The sequence below is a fragment of the Eublepharis macularius genome, chromosome 5 (genome assembly GCF_028583425.1).
Source record: "Eublepharis macularius isolate TG4126 chromosome 5, MPM_Emac_v1.0, whole genome shotgun sequence".
Taxonomy (NCBI): Eukaryota; Metazoa; Chordata; class Lepidosauria; order Squamata; family Eublepharidae; genus Eublepharis; species Eublepharis macularius.
In genome coordinates this window covers 56,180,174-56,198,053 of record NC_072794.1, presented here as the reverse complement: position 1 = coordinate 56,198,053, position 17,880 = coordinate 56,180,174, and positions in this window count along the sequence as shown.

Below are 17,880 nucleotides of genomic sequence, written 5' to 3'. Positions count from 1 at the left end.
CAGTGGATGTGCATTTCAACAGCTCTTAGTTTAGATTTGAAAATCTAAAACTCAGAGAAAGTCTAATTAGTACTGTGTGACTGAAGATCACTTACTGCCTCTTCACACATTATAGAAAACAAAGAATACACAAATTGGGTCTGAGGGTGTGTCACATACATCACTGTATGACATACAAAGTATGACATACTTTGTAAACCTCTCTGAGTGTGCGTTAAGTTGTCCTGAAGGGTGGAATATAAATTGAATATTATTATGTAACACAGTCTTGTGTGAATTATGTATCTTCCCCAGTTCCCATACATGCACTGTCCAATTAGGATCAGGACTGTAGGCACCTGTGGTGAAGGGTCTTCCTCCTTCTCCCTTGCCCCATTTTCCTAGCCTGAAAGAATCCTGAGAATGACACTATTGGGCCTGTTGGGAAAGCCAAGTACCAGGGTGCAGGTTATTTCCCCTTCTCCACAGGTACCATGGTCCTGATCCTACTGAGACACTGCTCATGTGGGAACTAACAAGAAGCTGCAACTCATGTGTGATTGTGTTATGTCTGACATAGGATGGGGAACACAGACCCAGCTTGTGTACTCCATAATGTGTAAAGAAGCTTTTATTTTGAAATTTCCTCACTTCAGTAACCCTTCCCTAAAGACTTCATCATAGCAGATTTGTGGAATATCATCTTTTCTGAACATTCATCACATTTATATCCCACCTAAGAGGATGGGATGGTATATATGGATAAAGGTGTCCCCAGTCTTAAGTTTAATAATCTAACCATTACACTACATAGACTCTCATCCTTCTGCACTCCAAAATGAACATCTTGGAATGTATCTGTCTGAGAACTATAATATGATATCTCCCTTTAATTTTTACTTCAGTTCTTCATTTTAAATGTTTATTTTGTTTGAAAATTATGCCCTGCTTTTCCTTCCATTGAAACAGCCAACAACCACATTAAATACAATCATTATGAAATTAAAATAAAACAGCACAGCAAAAAAACTAAAAAATATATAGCAAAAAATTCAGTCTTTAAAATCAGCATGAAAGAACGGAATAATGCAGAGGATTAACACAGCAAAATCTTAGGAAAACCTAAAAGGTCCTTGATCGAAAGCAGCATGGAACTACAAAGTTTTCACTTGGTTACATCCTGAACACAAACTTTTTATAGACCAAGTGAACATCAAGAGTTCCACAGCCACGGTGCCAGTACTGAGAAGGTCCTATACTCCAGTCACCACCCACCTCATCTCAACAGGTTGACAGAATGGAACAAGAGTCTATCCAGAGGGTCTCATGGTTCAGAAGGGAACAACTGGTCTATCAGATGGTCTGGGGTGGAGGTGAGCACAAATCCAATTACGATCCAAAAAAAAGCACGAACCAGGCCAGTTCGTGGTTTGCGAACCACAGATCGTGGAAGCTCCTTTCTAAGAGCTTCCACGAACTGGTTACTGGTTCGGGTTCATTTGGGTCGCATTAGGAAAGGGACAGTTTAAATGGCCATTTCCCCGAGGAAATGGCCATTTAACTTTGCCTGCAGCTTGCAAGTGGCAGGTCCCTTTATACTATCAGCTGGCGGGCGGAGGGGGGATCCCCCCTTGCCGCCTGACAACTGATAGTTTAAAGGGATCTGCTGCTTGCAAGCAGCAGGGCCCTTTAAATGGCCCAGAAACCCCAGCCCCAGCCCCCCATCCCAGCCCACCCCACCCCAGCCCTCACCCCACCCTCCAGCCCCAGCCTCACAGTTACCTTGAGGACTCCTGCGGCCCACGGCATCCTCCCCCTCCTCCTGCGAGGGGCAGGAAGGCCATTTTTTGCCTCCTCCACCCCTGTGCAGGCCCGCAGAGGGACAGAGAAAGCCTAAAACAGTCTTGCCACCCCTCAAATGGCCGCCGCATGAAAACAGCCTTCCTGCCCCTCACTGGAGGAGAGGGAGGATACCGTGCCACAGGGGAAGGTAAGTATGGGGCTGGGGCAGGGGTTGGGGTTGGGGGTTGGGGTTGGGGGGGTGCTGGGGTTTGGGCAGTTTAAAGGGCCCTGCCACTGGCAGGTCCCTTTAAACTATCAGCTGGTAGGCGGCGAGGGGGGATCCCCCCCGCCACCTGCCAGCTGATAGTTTAAATGGACCTGCTGCTTGCAAGGCAGGAAAGAGCCCTTTAAACTGTTAAATGCTCCTTTCCCTGCCACTGCTAACTGGCAAGAAAGGGGTATTTAAACCCCACAAACCATGAACCACAAACTGGTTCATAACTGGGCCCAGTTCCGTGCCAGTTTGTGGTTTTTGGTTCATCAAAATCCACGGACCTCATGGTTCAGGGTTTTTTGGGTTCATGCCCATGTCTAGTCTGGGGCCAATTAGGAATATGACCCCCCTCCCGCACCTAATTAAGTTATCAAATCTCCCCCCTCCCCCCCAAATTGTTTGAATGTTCACCTGAGCAGAGACATCCATATGTGCCTCAAAAATTTATTGTATGTCAAATTTTTATTTTATTTTAACAAATAACAATGGAATGACTTCATTGGTCTGATTAACTGAGACATTAGTCTTATTCACATGTTACAGTAGAACACACACACACACACACACATAAAAAAACCTGCTCCAGGACAAACCTAAAGGAACTAACAACAGAACACCACTGGTTGTCACCTATAGTTCCCAGCTCAAACCCATCCAACGGAGCAGAGTCACCAGTACAGGTACCAGGCCCTGCAACAGACCCAGATGTCAGCTCTGCCCTTATATCTACCCAGGGAATAGAATTACAGGACCCAATGGCATCAACTACACTGTCTCTGGCTCTTACAGCTGCTCATCCTCCAATCTGATATATGCCCTCATGTGCCAACAATGTCCTTCTGCTCTGTACATTGAACAAACCAGCCAACCTCTACGCAAAAGAATAAATGGACACAAATCGGACATTAGAAATGGCAACGTCCAGAAACCAGTGGGAGAACACTTCAATCTACCAGGACATTCCATCAAAGACTGAAAGGTCACTGTAGTTCAACAGAAACCTTTCAAAAACAAAATCCAACGGGAAGCTGCTGAATTGGAATTCATATGTAAATTTGACTCTGTCAAGCTGGGACTGAATAGGGACTATGAATGGTTATCTCATTATCACAGGTAACTGATTTCCTTTACAGAGACGGGGTCAGGGGGAGTCCAGTGGCACCTGGCGTGTGCTTTCGGGGACCACAGTTCTCTTTGTCAGATGCATCTGGCGGGGAGAGCTGTGGTTCTCGAAGGCTTGTGATGCAGTGGAATTGGTTGGTGTTGGAGGTGCTGCTGGACTCTTTTTGATTTTGCTACTACAGACTAACACGGCTAAGTCCTCTGAACCTTTACAGAAGCAAACTGATCTCCACATCAGAAGGAGCTGTTTGCATCTGCATATCAGAAGGAGATGTTTGCATCTACCCCGCCCCCCCTCTCCTCCTCTATATCTGACCAGTTTCTCTTTTTGCCCTCCATGCATCTGACGAAGAGAACTGTGATTCTCAAAAGCTTATGCTACAATAAAATTGGTTAGTCTTAAAGGTGCTACTGGACTCTTTTTGATTTTGCTACTACAGACTAACACGGCTAACTCCTCTGGATCTATAACCTGCATTGTAAGTTCATAGACTTGTTTGAAAGAAAGAGCCAATAGGCATTCACTTTACATATGAAACAAGGAATGTAAGGTTTAAATCACTTGTTCTGCTCTAAATATGTTGAATGTAATATGAGAATTACTCAATGCATGCATTAAAAAAATCAAGTATACCTGCATATGGATTATATGTGCATTCACTGTAACTTATGTACGGGGCTACCATTTTCCAGGTTTACATGTGTAGGACCCTGAGGTGGGAGAATGGATTGCACAAGGCTGGTGGCAACCAGTGGGTGACTCTCCAAGGGAGGGAAACTTTGCTGGCAACTTAATGAGGCTGCTGGCAATACACTGACATTACTTATGGTTGGGCCAGAATTGATTGATATCAGTGTGTTGGGATGCTGATGATTGCCCCTCCCATCTCCCCCATTTATTTCCTACTATCCAGTTGAGTGACAATGGGAAGGGCCTGCTGGCGGTAGGGGATCCTCCACCCTCAGCAGGAATCTGGCAAGCCTAACTGTACCACTTTGGACTGCAGGTAGATAGAGGCATATTCTTTATTTTTTCCCTGTAAAACTTAGTGCAAAAAAATTAGCACTTCAGGGAGGTGGGGTTTATTGCCTAGCATGTGGCTCTAGTTTTCCACTTACAGAGAATTGTTAATGTAGGATAACTGAAAAACATAATCTGTCTCCTGTAATCTGAAGACATACAATCCATCCTACTACTTCCACACTCTGCCATCTCACTACTAGCTTGTTATCTTACTGTTTAAAATAAGCCAAATACTTTGCAACATAGGAGAAGGCTGACAGGATGGGACATGCCCAGTTTTGATGCTCCGTTCCTCCTAGGCATATGTTTTTTATGACTCTCTTTAAAAAATACAGTATGTCTCTATTTTTCCATGATTTCACCATGATTTTTTACAAAAAAATTTAAAGACATGAGGATATTAGTGCAGCAGAACTGCTTTCTCTACTCTGCTGTTTTAAAATGTTCTCTGCTCTTTTGAACTTTAAGATCTTATGTGTGAATGAACTCATAAAGTTGTCTTTATACTGCCAGATGACAAGTTAATTACATGCCAGAATTAACCTTTGTTAAGCTCAGTAATAGGACTTCTTTTTATCTCTGCAGCAAAAGTCTGTGTTAAAAATTCTTAATGATCTTGGATGAAAATCAATAATTTGTATGACTTCCATGTATGAACCACGGAGTAATATGTATCATTAAAATGTACTCTAATGATAACCTCAAGCTGAAATGGAAAAGAAAGAGTGATTCCACAGAGATTTCAAGGACAAGTCTTTTACCAGCCAAGGGGCCATGAAGGCTTCAAAAGGGATGCTGCTATAGGGGACAGCTTCATTTGCCCTAGAGCTCAGAGACAAGCTTCGAAGGCCAATTTCAGGATCCAAGCTTTGGAAATGTCTTGCAGCATTCTTCAGCATTATATCACTGTCAGTTTCCAGGAACATCTGGTTATTTATATTCAGCATTTATTTTAAAATTACCACAGAATATTGCATATGGCCAATATTGTACCAATGTTCTGAATCTCTCCACCCACCCTTGTACTACACAACATACACAGTGACTGCTCCCAGCATAATGATTGGGCAGCATTTTAGTAATAGCAAGTTAGCACTACAGAACTGGCCTCACAGGGGCCATGTACTTTCAAGACAGTACGAAGGTGAGCTTCCCCCAGTTTCCCCTCCTTTTGCCACAATATACTCCCTCCCCATCTATTTTGTAATGTATAACAGTTTCTTCTATGAAGCTATGTCTTGTTATGGAGCCTGTTGCTGACCCAGCCTCATTCCATTCTTTGGCACACCACCTTTGGTCAGGTCAGAATGCAGTAACGGATCGAAACCAAGGCCATCATTTTCTCCATCCTATGAATTACAAAGTTTGTTTTCTAGCTGATATCCCACTGAAGTTGATGCAAAGCGAAATATGATTCACTGTATTTAATGAGATTTCTTCAGAAATCATTTGCTTTGTAATTTATAGCTATTGAAAGGGCTTACAATCACATTTTCAAATTGCTTTCTACAATAATAATGTTTCTAGAGCTTAAATTGATGATATGCAATCTACCCTCTCCATAGGTTGGTATTTGTTTTGTCTGTGTATGTCATGTGTTGTCAAGTAGCTTTCAACCTATGGCAACCTGTAACACCCTATGGCGACCCATAACACCTGCTATCGTTCCACTTGATGCTGCTTCTACAATGGAGGGCCTTTTCACCTCTCTGTGCAGAAATATCCATAAACTTTTCTGCTTGTGTCCCCATGTAATGTGGCACTATGGCTATCATCATCCCCTCCTCTATTTATACAAATATTGAAATTTTCTGCTTTGTAAAAAGTTTATCACAGAGATTCTACTGTGTTGTTTTGTGTGTGTGTGTGTTGAGAAATTAAGCTCTTGTGCTGGACGCATCTATGTCAATGTCAATCAGAAGAGCCATGTAGAACTGATACCTTGTCTCTCTGGCAATATGTGGGAAGTGGCATCATGCCATGGGAAGGAATAAAGACGCATGGGATTCCGAGATACATCTTCTCATAGTAACACAACATGGTCTGAACCATACTAAGAGAAAAATATGCCGCCAATTATACAGGGAAACACTCTCTTAGCAAGCAGTCATTCATCCCACCCACATGAGATCACCAAGTTTTTGGGACATTGTGATGTTGCAATTGACATAAAAGACTTGAGACAGACGGAGCCATTTGGATACCAAAAAGAAAAGAATGGTTGCTCCTCTTCACCTTCAACCTTTCTGGTTTCCATGAAAAGGTTTCTTTTGATCTTAACCCCTTGGCCAGGCAAGATGGAGGAAAGTTTCTTAATCCAGGTCACTAGCAGTTTCTCCTGTAACAACATTACATCAAACGTTGTAAATGTAAAATTTAGTGCTTCGTGCTTTGGTTTGGACTCACAGGGAGAAAAAAATGTTTTTTAAAGCACAAAGATTTTTCAATTGCATCTGTTCTCCCTTTCTAATTTTTTACCCCACAATAAATAAAAGTGGTGTTCTTTTTTTCTTTCTGTTTTTCACTCCCATCCCTAGCTATTGTACTGTTAAATGCGTGATATTATCGGGATGAGATCAGGGTAGGAATTATAGTTTATTTTATTTAATGGTGGTCTATATGTTCATTGATTCTATTAAGGCTTTGTTAATATGTAATTTTTGTTTTTCATCTAAAAATCAATAAAACATATGCATATAGAAGTTTGGGAGAATTTTATTTGTAATGAATCAGTTGGCAGGGTTGTTTTATTTTTGTAAGCATGGTTTTAGGGGAAATGCTTTAAGGCATGGCTGCATGGACATTGGACAATATAACCAGAACTGCTTCTACAAAATTCATCACTGCCTGAGAACTTTTGGTCTGGGACAAGATGAAAATGCTGCTTGCCTTGATAATGGAATGCCTTGTGCATTTTTTTGGAGACAATCCTAATATTGGAGAACTGTGGGTAAAACTTTTCCTGGCATGGATGATTTTTCTATGCACCACTGTTTGAAAAGGAACATTCTAACTTGTTGGCCACATTGTTGCTTGGGCTGTTCCCTGGCCAATCAGTTTGAAGCTGAGAGAGGCTTAAAATAGCCTTCCCACCTCTTGGTTCCAGCCATTTCAGGTAAAACCCAGCCTGCCCTCCCTTCATAAGGCATGTAGGATTAGACAGCCACATCAAGAACAAACAGGAAATTTAGGGGTCCTCCTCCAATTTGCTGGGGAACATTCCCTTTTTCACACTGATGACACCTTCTTGCTGTTTCAGTTAAACAGACTTTGTTTATATTGGTTAGGTCCTAGCTGAGACTCTTGGTGTTGAACATTGTCTTTTGAACTCACACCCAGAGCAGCATAGGGAAATGATCTTGATACACATCGTCAAGCTAGTTTGGTATGGTGGTTAAGAGTGGCAGGACTCTAATCTGGAGAGCCAGGTTTGATTCCCTACTCCTCCACTTGATGCGGGCTGGGTGATCTTGGGTCAGTCACAGGCTCTTTCAGAGCTCTCTCAGCCCCACCCACCTCACAGGGTGATTGTTGTGAGGATAATAATAACGCACTTTGTAAATCGCTCTGTGTGGGTGTTAAGTGTCCTGAAGGGCAGTATATAAATTGAATGCTATTTTTGTTGTTATTATTATTATCATTAGGCACAGTCTTGTACAGGAAAGACAAAGTGAGGTATGATGATGGTACTGATTCTGGCTTTGAGTCAGACTTGCTTAGGCCAAATACTCAAAACAGAAAGGCACAGCCTATGGGGAGAAAAGAAAACTCTATACACTTAATAATTTTCACATCAACTGGAACCTTAAGTCAGTTAGAACTAACGGTATATCATTTGTTGTGGTCTAATTGTGCCTTTGAAAAGTATTTACTACAAAACGGGATTATATTGCTGGCACATGCCCATCAGGCTCTGCCCACTTGGTTAGAAATTAATCCTAAGTACAGCCACACATTGGGTTTGTGCAAAGGCTTTATTAATTTACACTATATTCTGGAAGTGAGGTGATTCTGCCAACCTTCCTGTGGACACCTGAAAACGGAAGGACTTGCAACATCTGCAAAAGAGATCAAGACAAATCTATTTTGGAAATAGAAATTGGACTATTATGTGCAATACAAACTGAAGCTCATCCTGCTTTCAGACCAGTGGTGTTATACTGTTTTCTTGACCTCCATTATCTTATGATTGGGTGTATACTTTGTTTATACTTTATATGATGGATTGAATGTAATTATTGTTCTTGAATGTAGTTATTGTTCTTACTTGTAATAGTTTACGCTTTTGAGCATGTGAGCACTTTAAAATTCAAAATTTTGTAATAAGTGTATGGAGCTTCCCCCCCCCCAGGCTGTGCCTTTCTGTTTTGAGCTCTTTTGGGGGGAGCCCCTTTTCCATTTGTTTCCTTTACACCAAATACTGGCAAACATGTTAGGAAGCTAATTACGGTGCCCACACTAATAAAATTAAATATGAAATGTAATTAATTGCAGTTCAGCTGTAAATAAAGTGTTTATTTGAGAAGTATAGTAGCAATTATGATCTAATTTTTATTGAAGTGTTAAACCTGAGCCTGTATTGCATCAGGTCAGACTTCACGTGGAGACTCATATGACTGAATCCTCTTCCATTTAAAAAAGACCCTGCACACAGAAACCTAGGTTTCAGGGAGAAAGGTTGTAACCTAGTATTTTGAAATGCAAGTTTTCTATGCGCAGAGTTGTTTTTTCCCTTTATGGAGCAGTGTTCACTTAGCTGAGGCTCATCCTGTAACTGAACATAGTAAAGCTCAGATATACGTTTATCAGCTCAGTGAAAACTAGGCCTTTGTTAGACTTTAAGGAAGCTCAGTTATTTGATGCTCAATTGGTGTTTAAAATTAAAGAACATCACCTGCTTTAGAAGGTGGAAGGAAATTAGAGACCAAGATAGCAAAACAATAGCTTCCAATGCAGGTGATCTTTGGCAGGCCTTCAAAATTTGTCATCACTTATATCTAGTGGCACAACCAGAGCTCAAAGATACCTGTTTGGATTAAGATTATAAAGGTTGTCAATAACTAGGAAAATAATATATGCTGGTGAGCTGCATTTAGCTTGGTGGGTCTGAAGGTAGACAGGTCTCCTTTGTGGGTTACCAATGTCGTAAAGAATAGCTCCTTAAAAGAGCAGTTGATAAGACTGCCTTTACCTACAAGACCTTCATCGGCTGTTAGCAAGTTCTCAGACTGTACTATTTTATTTTATTTACTTATTCATTTGCGTCATTTATAATCCACCTTTCTCATCAAGATTCAAGGCAGATTAGTTGGTATAAATCAATGTAATCAGTAGGATAAGACATCTAATCAGCAATACAATCGGGGTAGGATTACAGAAATTTGAAACAAAGCATAAAGTATTAGACATGTGTGACGCATATTTTAAAAAGCTTAGAAGGGCTATACACCCACAGCTGCAGGACTATCAAGAGTTAATCCCTCGCGAAATCAGAGAGCTTTGAGTGACAGGCTACTCCAAGCCATCTGATTGGGTAGCATGAGCTGGAAAGAGGAGGTACTATTTTCAGTCCTGGTTGAGAAGAATCTAGTGTGAAGAATTGAGAGATAGAGTTCCAACAGATAAAGCAGTTTTAACACTGGCAGGAGAATTGGGGAAGTTGACAAGAAGGTTTGGTAGGTGCAGTGTGGTTGGAAACTGCATGTGGAGACTTTCAGATTCAGTTAACAACTGAAGGAAAGCACTGATGTGTGAAGAGGTGGATTGAGGTACTAAAAATGGGTACCAGAAGACCTAACTCCAGAAGAGAAAGAGAATGCTAAAAGAAAGTATTCTAGAGTGCTGAGGGGAAAACAAAGGAACCAAAGCCTCAAAACATAAGGCTTTAAGTATCTGAAGAGCATAAGAACTGAAGTCTGTGAATGTTCTAATTTTTAGAATTTTAAAAACAACTCTGGTGCCATTTCTGTTGTTTAAGGACAAGGGAATGTCATAACATGATATATCAAACAATCAGAAAATGGCAGTACATAATTAGACATTTAAACAACAATGCAGAGGTGCTGGATAATACATACAACAAATAGATAATACATACACAGTGGCCTACTCCACAGTCCCATATCTTTATAAAAGCACCTTCTGGAACCAGCCCTATTGCCTTTATAGAAATACCTTCTTGAACAATTCTGTTTTACCTAGACTGCAGGGGGACAGAAGGGTAGCCTTTCTGACCACCATGTGGGGGAGGGGGCATTCCACAGATAGGGACCACAATAGAATATGCATGTATATATTTGTTGATCATGCCCATTTGTCGGATGACACCCCCAAAAGACCCTGCTCAGAGGGTCATGATGAAGTAAAACATGATATACTGGCAAGGATTCATGGTACAATTGCTCATTCCCAATGTGAAAAGTTATCCCAAGTATACACAAAGACATTCTGTAAATGCCCAGATCTTGATGAATGTCCTGGTAACAGACTTCCACATGTGTGGAGCAGCTACTAATATGCCTCTTGCTATCTGAGGTATTTTGATCTGTGGTGCTTCTTTCAAATATACAATTCATCACTTGATACTACAGTAATCCAGTGATCAACATATGTGCAGTGCACCAGCCACAATGTAATTGGAAGGTTGATTTGAAGCTTTACATTAAGGGGCATCTTTAGACATCTTTGGTTCCTTACCTCTAGAGAATAAGAATACAAAAATGAGATAGTATATCTACACCTATAATAACAGAGCAATGAACAACAAAAATCCAATGCATTAACCAGCTTGGACAATGTTTAGAAAACTAGAGAGAGGCAAAGGGCAAGGAGATCTTCCAAATTCAGATACTGAGACTATATTACTGCATCTCATCAAAACAAGTCTCTCTCATATACATCCATGTGTGAAAACTTCATTGCCTTTTTTCCTTGGCAACTATGTCACATCAGCTTCTACTGATGTCACCCCAGAGCATCTGCAGACACATTTGCCAAAGACAATAGGAGGGGAGAATTTGAAAGGGTTAGCCCTGTAGCCGTACCTACATCATTATATAGATGCAAAGACAGGACAATTGTGGGATGGGTTTGTAAGGAAACTGAAGTGAAAAGGAGATAGATTGTGTGTGACCTCAAATCACATGTCATTACGTTCCAAGGTAAAATTTACAGAATTTTTCCTTCAGGCTTTTTTATTTCTATGTTGCAAAAAGTTAAAGTTTCACAGCTGTTTTTTGAGTTGACTATTGGATTCCTAACAGCAGATATGCAGGCTCGTATGCCAGGGCATTGCACAAGGCACCGTTACACCATATTGGCCAGACTCCATGGGAGAATTTTGCAGTGGAAGAATTGCGCTGATTTTGCTCTCCCTCCTGTATTGTTGGTGAAAAAACAACTAATATATGAGACAAGTAAGAGAGAAAGGGGTCAAGAGTCTACTAATGGCTAATTGTGGACCTCCATGATGTAGTAGAATCCTGTCAAGCACATACTATTTAAAGAAGGGGGAAGCTTTTAATAAAATAAAGGATTTTGTAGAGGCCTCTCCATTCCTGCTTATACAGCATTCATCCCTTTCTCAGCAAGCTCTGTTGCATATAGTACTGAAATCAATGGTTTATTACACAAAAGGTAAAAGGAATGAGAGTTGTTAGTCTGTTTTCTACCTTACTCCTTGACAGCGTCTTACCATTTCCCTTGATTTATGGAAGTTCATGAAGGCTTGTACTAGACTTGTGTGTTTCTTATTAATTAATCATTATGAAAATGGAGTGTTTCATAATTATCATTAATTGATATGAAAACAAAACAAATTCACCATCTAAACAGCCTATAAAACCCACACACCATGATTTTCTTTAGTTTTGTTCTGGGTCCTTTCATTATTGCAGTTTCTGCCTCTGTTGGTTTCACTTTTATAAAGCAGACAACATTTTCCTAATACGGGCATAGAAGACAGTGTTCCTTAGGGCGAGAGTGCGGTACTCCCGGCTGCCACACAGTGGCCTTTGCTGGGGACCATACTTTGCCACTTTGGAAGGAGAAGCAGGCAGAGACATCTCCCAGGCATATGGGGATATGGCTGGCGGGGTGGAGACAAAGCCTTCAGAAGACAGCTCCGCCCTCCCTGCTGGCAGTTGCTCTGCGTACTCGGCCCATCCACCTCACCCTGTAGTAGTGCAGGATTAGCTGGCTGCTGTTCCCAGAGCCAGGTAGGAATTTTTTCTCCTCTCCTCATATTGGCAAGGTGGGAGAGGTGGTTTTTCACCTACTTTGCACTGCTGGCAGAGGTTTGAGGTAATTGGCAATGGTGGTGCATCGTTGTAAGTCACTGGCAGGAGAGAGTTTGGGGATAGGGAGCGGGCTGGTGAGCACCCCTTGGCAATTCCCCATTGGTGGGGAAATGGGGTCTACCAGGAGCGGATGGTATGCTTGTGACGGCTACCACCACCTGGAGACTGCCTGCAGTGAACCCCGTGTGTAAGTCCTTCCCTTATGCTATACGGCTGAGGCTTTAGGAGCTTGAAGGGGGGAACCATTTTGCCTGGCTGGCCGGGAAAAAGCCATTACATGGATGGCTCCTACCCGGGGCTGTGGGGCTCGCCCAGACAGGTCAAGGCGGTGGTCCAGGGGTGACCCCGTGGCTTGACCTGTACCGCTAGTTTGCCCTTGTTGTATTTAATGGTTGATGTTATATTAATAAAGTGGCCCTTTAGTTCCAACTCCTGTGTCTGCCTCTTCATTCCAACTGGGGTGGCAAAAAGACTTTCTTGATACACTGCAAGCTGTAGTCACTAGTGTTATATACATGTGTGAGGTATTCCATTCCTGAAGAATATGGGGTGGGACTTTGCCTTCCTCTGTCTTTCCAATGCCTGCCCACCTGAGTAAAATTTCCCCCTGCGCTCTGTCCTCCCCTGCTTGCCTGCTGCACTCCAAACCTTATCCTCCCCATCCAAACAATCGACCTCAGGATCCTCCTGCTGTCTGCCTGCCTGCCCAAATACCTTGCCCCAAATGCCCTTGCTGTGTCAGCTTGCTTTTTCTTTGTGCTACTGATATTCAAGATAAGTGGCTGCATTGCTGAATGTTACTGTTTAGATTCTTTCATATCCATTCTCCCATAGACATTAATGTTAAACGTGGGTGTACTTCATTGCCTCAAAAAAGGGGGGGTCTTTATCCAGTTGAAATTTGGCAATGTGGATGTCCTCAGGGAATACTACAATCCCAGAGTTTTATCCAATTTAGATGGAAAACCACAAAGGTACAGATCTAGAAAGGGGGGGGAGGAGAGGTGTCTTCCATTGAAACCAATAGGGAATAATACTGAAATAGAATTATGAAAATGAAACAGTAATGAAATAAACCCATACAGAACAACCCAATAATGAAACAATACCTTTGGAATTGTTTGAGTGGCTGTTAAGTTGTCCTGAAGGGCAGTATATAAATTGAATATTGTTATATAGCTTTTTCCAGACAATATTGCCCTCTCTCCAAGAGTGATCACAAGCAGACTTCTCTATTTAAGACATTTATATCTCAACTTCCTGTTCCAAAAATTTACAAGGCATCTTAAAAGAGTAGTAACATAAAAAGATCCAGGTGTTAAAAGCTCAGGTGACCAGGATGAACTTCCCCAGCTGCCTAATGATCAACAAAGAGGACAATGGAGAAGTGTCTCTGGAAAGTTCCACAATCAGGGTGATACCACAGAGAAAGCCCTGCTTCCAGTTGCAGTTGGCCTTATTTCTGAAGATGGGGGCACCCACAGGAGGCTTATTAGACAGTTGATGGGCAAGCTCATAAGAATTCTTAGACACCCACCTGCCATTCCATCCCCAGATTATACAGCTATGTGGTGCTATCTCAGTCTCTTTTCTACCATTTTATGTGAAGCGCTCCGCTAACTCTCCAGCTTGTCCAAAACCAGGTCTACATCTATTTTGCTGTTTTTCTTCCTTTATCCTTTGTTATGTTCTCCTCTTCTCATTTTGTTTCTCATTGTGTCCCTTGCCTTTCCCTCTCCTCTCGCTCTGTTATTACCTACCCATAGTCAAAATATAAACTGTCCTTGGGACAATGACCTATTTGTTTTTGTGTTTTTAATGCAAGAGTTGGTAATGATGTTTTGTCTCTTTTTAGTAATTTGGGTCTTTCTTGATCAGGATGGCTTGTTGTTTTTATTTACTCCCTCAATGAGACACTCTAAGGACACTGTCAAATCCTGCAGGCTTGAAGCTAGCACAGTTGTGCACCCAATTCTGTAAAATTCGGCTGAATGGTCTGACAAGCTTTGACAAATCATATGAGTATACATATATCTCTACAAGGGGCTGTAGTGTTATTGACTGTATTTTAGTCTCCCCTTCTTTTAGGTCACATGTCTCTGGCTTTACAGTTGGAGATCAGATTCTTAGTGATCATTTACCCTGATTTGTGTCTTTGACATTAATGGGAATTCCTTATCAGGATGTGGAATTTCTGTCTAGGATTCCACAATCTCCAGACCTAGGACATAAGTTTCTAAAGGTACTGAAATCAAACATCAGTTTAGACCTTAAATCTGCATTAATAAATTCTTCTGGTCCCTTAGAGGTGACACAAACGTATGGGAACTTATTAAATTTCATTACAGAATCCTTAAAACAGGATTCCAGAAGGGCTATACCAAAGCAAGTAACTAGTTCTCAGACGGCTGTGTGGTTTGATGGGGAATGCAGGAATATAAAAACCCATCTTCGTACTATTTATCGTAATTTTCATGACTCTGCAGCTACCTGCTTGCCAGTGGAGTATCAAATAATTAAAAATCATTTGCATCATCTTATAAGGATTAAGAGGCTGACCTTTATTAATAAACAATGGGAACAACTTTTATGCGCCATTACCCTGAATGATTCCAGGCAATTGTGGACCATAATTAATGGAGCTATTCGCTCTGAGATCCCTTATATGTCAGCCATTTCCCCCAATACATGGTGTCAGTATTTTTAGGACCTATTTTGTGAGGATATCCCTAATGGAATGCAACTGGCTTATTCTCCCCTGGATGGTCTTCCAGAGTGGCCTCCTGTCACTCTGGAGGAAATAATAATTCTTATAGATCCACTAAAATCAGGTAAAGCTCCCGATCCAGATGTGATAATCCCATAGGTGCTGAAAGCTGATCCAAAGTGGTGGGCCCCTCGCTTGCTTCTCTCTTCACTATGATAAATAAGACTGGCCAGATGCCAGATGCCTGGACCAATGCAATAATTGTTTCCATTTATAAGAAGGGTTGTCATCTTAACCCCTCTAACTTCAGACCAATCAGCCTTCTATCCGTTATTGGGAAACTACACTAAATTCTTGCAAATTAAGCTCAGTTCTTGGATGTCATCTAGCAAAATATTAGGTCCAGAACAGGTGGGGTTTTGTCAGGGGAAGTCAGCTTTGGATAATTGTTTAGTCTTCGCTCATTTGATTAATAAATACACAAGAAGGAAAAGATCTAAACTGTACATTGCCTTTCCGGACCTTAAGGGAGCCTTTGATTCTGTCTCAAGGGAACTTCTCTGGGCAAAGCTCGAGGGGATGTCACTAGATAAGAGGTTATTATCTCTTATCAAAAGACTTTATACATCAACGTCTTGCCAGGTCAGGTGTTTTTCCTTTGGGAGACTATCTCCCCCAAGATCTTTATTAAGAAGGGGGTTAAACAGGGGTGCATTTTAGCCCCCCATTTGTTTAATCTTTTTTAAAATGATCTTGCCCCTTTTTTGTCACTAGTTGACGGTCACAGTCCTAGACTTGGCTCCACTTCTATCCCTTTGTTATTATATGTGGACGATGTGGTTCTTTTGTCTTTTTTCTGTGTTGGATTGAATCATGTATTGAACCGTTGCCTTGAATACTGTGTAACCAACAGACTGGAGTTGAACTATGAACAATCTAAGGTATTGGTTCTTCCCAATTCCCGGAAACTGTATAACTGGATTGTCAATGGTAATAGACTTGAACAAGTTAAGCACTTTAAATACCTGGGTGTCTATTTCCAATCTAATGCTACTTGGACCTTCCACTGTAGGATGGCTATTAATGCAGCCAAAGTTAGTGCTGCAGTAATATCTCGCTTTTATTTTTCTGATCGAGGTAACCAATTTGTGCCTGCTGCTCTTAAAGCGTTCAGTGCTAAAATTGGAGCTCAGTTATTGTACAGGGCCCCGCTCTGGATTGATGCTCTTGACAATTCAGTTGAACATGTTCATGCTAACTTTCTGCGTAAGATCATGGGGTTTCCTATGTGTGTTCCATATGCTGTCTTATGCTTAGAGTGCAGTCAGAATCTGTTGGCCACTAAGGCATGGCTTCACACTATCAAATATTGGTTGAGACTCCATTTTAATTCTGACCCCACCCCCCCACCCCAGTTATATGTATCATTTATTATCTGAATTTGTCAACTCTAGTTGGTCAGCCTGTATTGAAGCTAAAATAAGTTCCTTGAACGTATCTATAGAATCTTTATCCCTGCTTTCTGAGTCCGAGGCCTTCTCAAAAATAAAATCCAGTCTTTTGGGATTAGAGTTACAAACTCTCTACAGCTCTGCTAATAGAACTTGTTCTCCCCTAAACTTGCGGATTGTCCCTAATTTAAGTTTCCCAGCAGTATACCTTTACCAACACCTGGATCTCAATTTGCATAGAGCCTTTTCTCTGGCCAGATTTAATGTTCTTCCTTCAGCCATTTTATCTGTTAGATTTCATAGGATTCCTTATCCTAGCAGATGTTGTCCTTGTTCGATGGACTGAGTTGAAACTGTTTCCCACGTTCTTCTCCAGTGTCCTTTTTATCTGGCACCATGCCGGGATCTTCTACATCCTATATTAGCCCAACTTTCAGAGTTTTCTGATGATTTTAAGGTTCAGTTTCTTCTTGACAACCCAGATGTGGAAATAACTGAAATAGTAGCAAAGTTTCTCTACAGTGCTATGGCTATACACCTTGGTAAGTAATATTCTATACTGATTTTGCTGTACTGCTGCCCTGTTCCTATCTGTAATTTTAATCTTACTCTGTATGGACTCGTTTCTGTATTTAAAATTTTATATTATATATATACTAATAAAGGCTTGCTTGGCTTGGCTTGTTTTTATGTTGCTCTGTAAACCCCATGCACACACTGATGGTGAGTATCCATAATAATGATTGATAATGCAAGATCTAGAGAAGCAGGGAGATGTTCCCCAAAGCTGGGGTGAAGTCAAAAACAAACCTTGCTCATTGTGCAAAGCTTCCTACCTCTCCAGGCCACATATCCAAAGACATCCCTATCATTTGATCCCACTGATGTGACCCCAGAGATGAGCTATGGCTAAATAAGACAGAAAGGGAAAAAAGGAAGATGGATGCTGACCACCATACAGCCAATTCAGAGGCAATTCAGAGGCAAGAATATCAAGAGAATATAGGTACTGTCTTGTAGAAACAGCAAACACAATTTAAAACACTTCTGCAAGCAACTGTATATTGGCAAAAACCATTTGAAAGATGCAGAACAAAACTTAGATGTCCACAGTCACCAACAAACGTATCCTTTTCCTTTTTGTCTGTTGAATCTAGTTCTGCTGTGACCAGGTGAAAAGCATAGGTGGTACAAATTTTGCATCAAACAGGTTTCACAGTTGAAATTACCTTGTTTACCTGTGA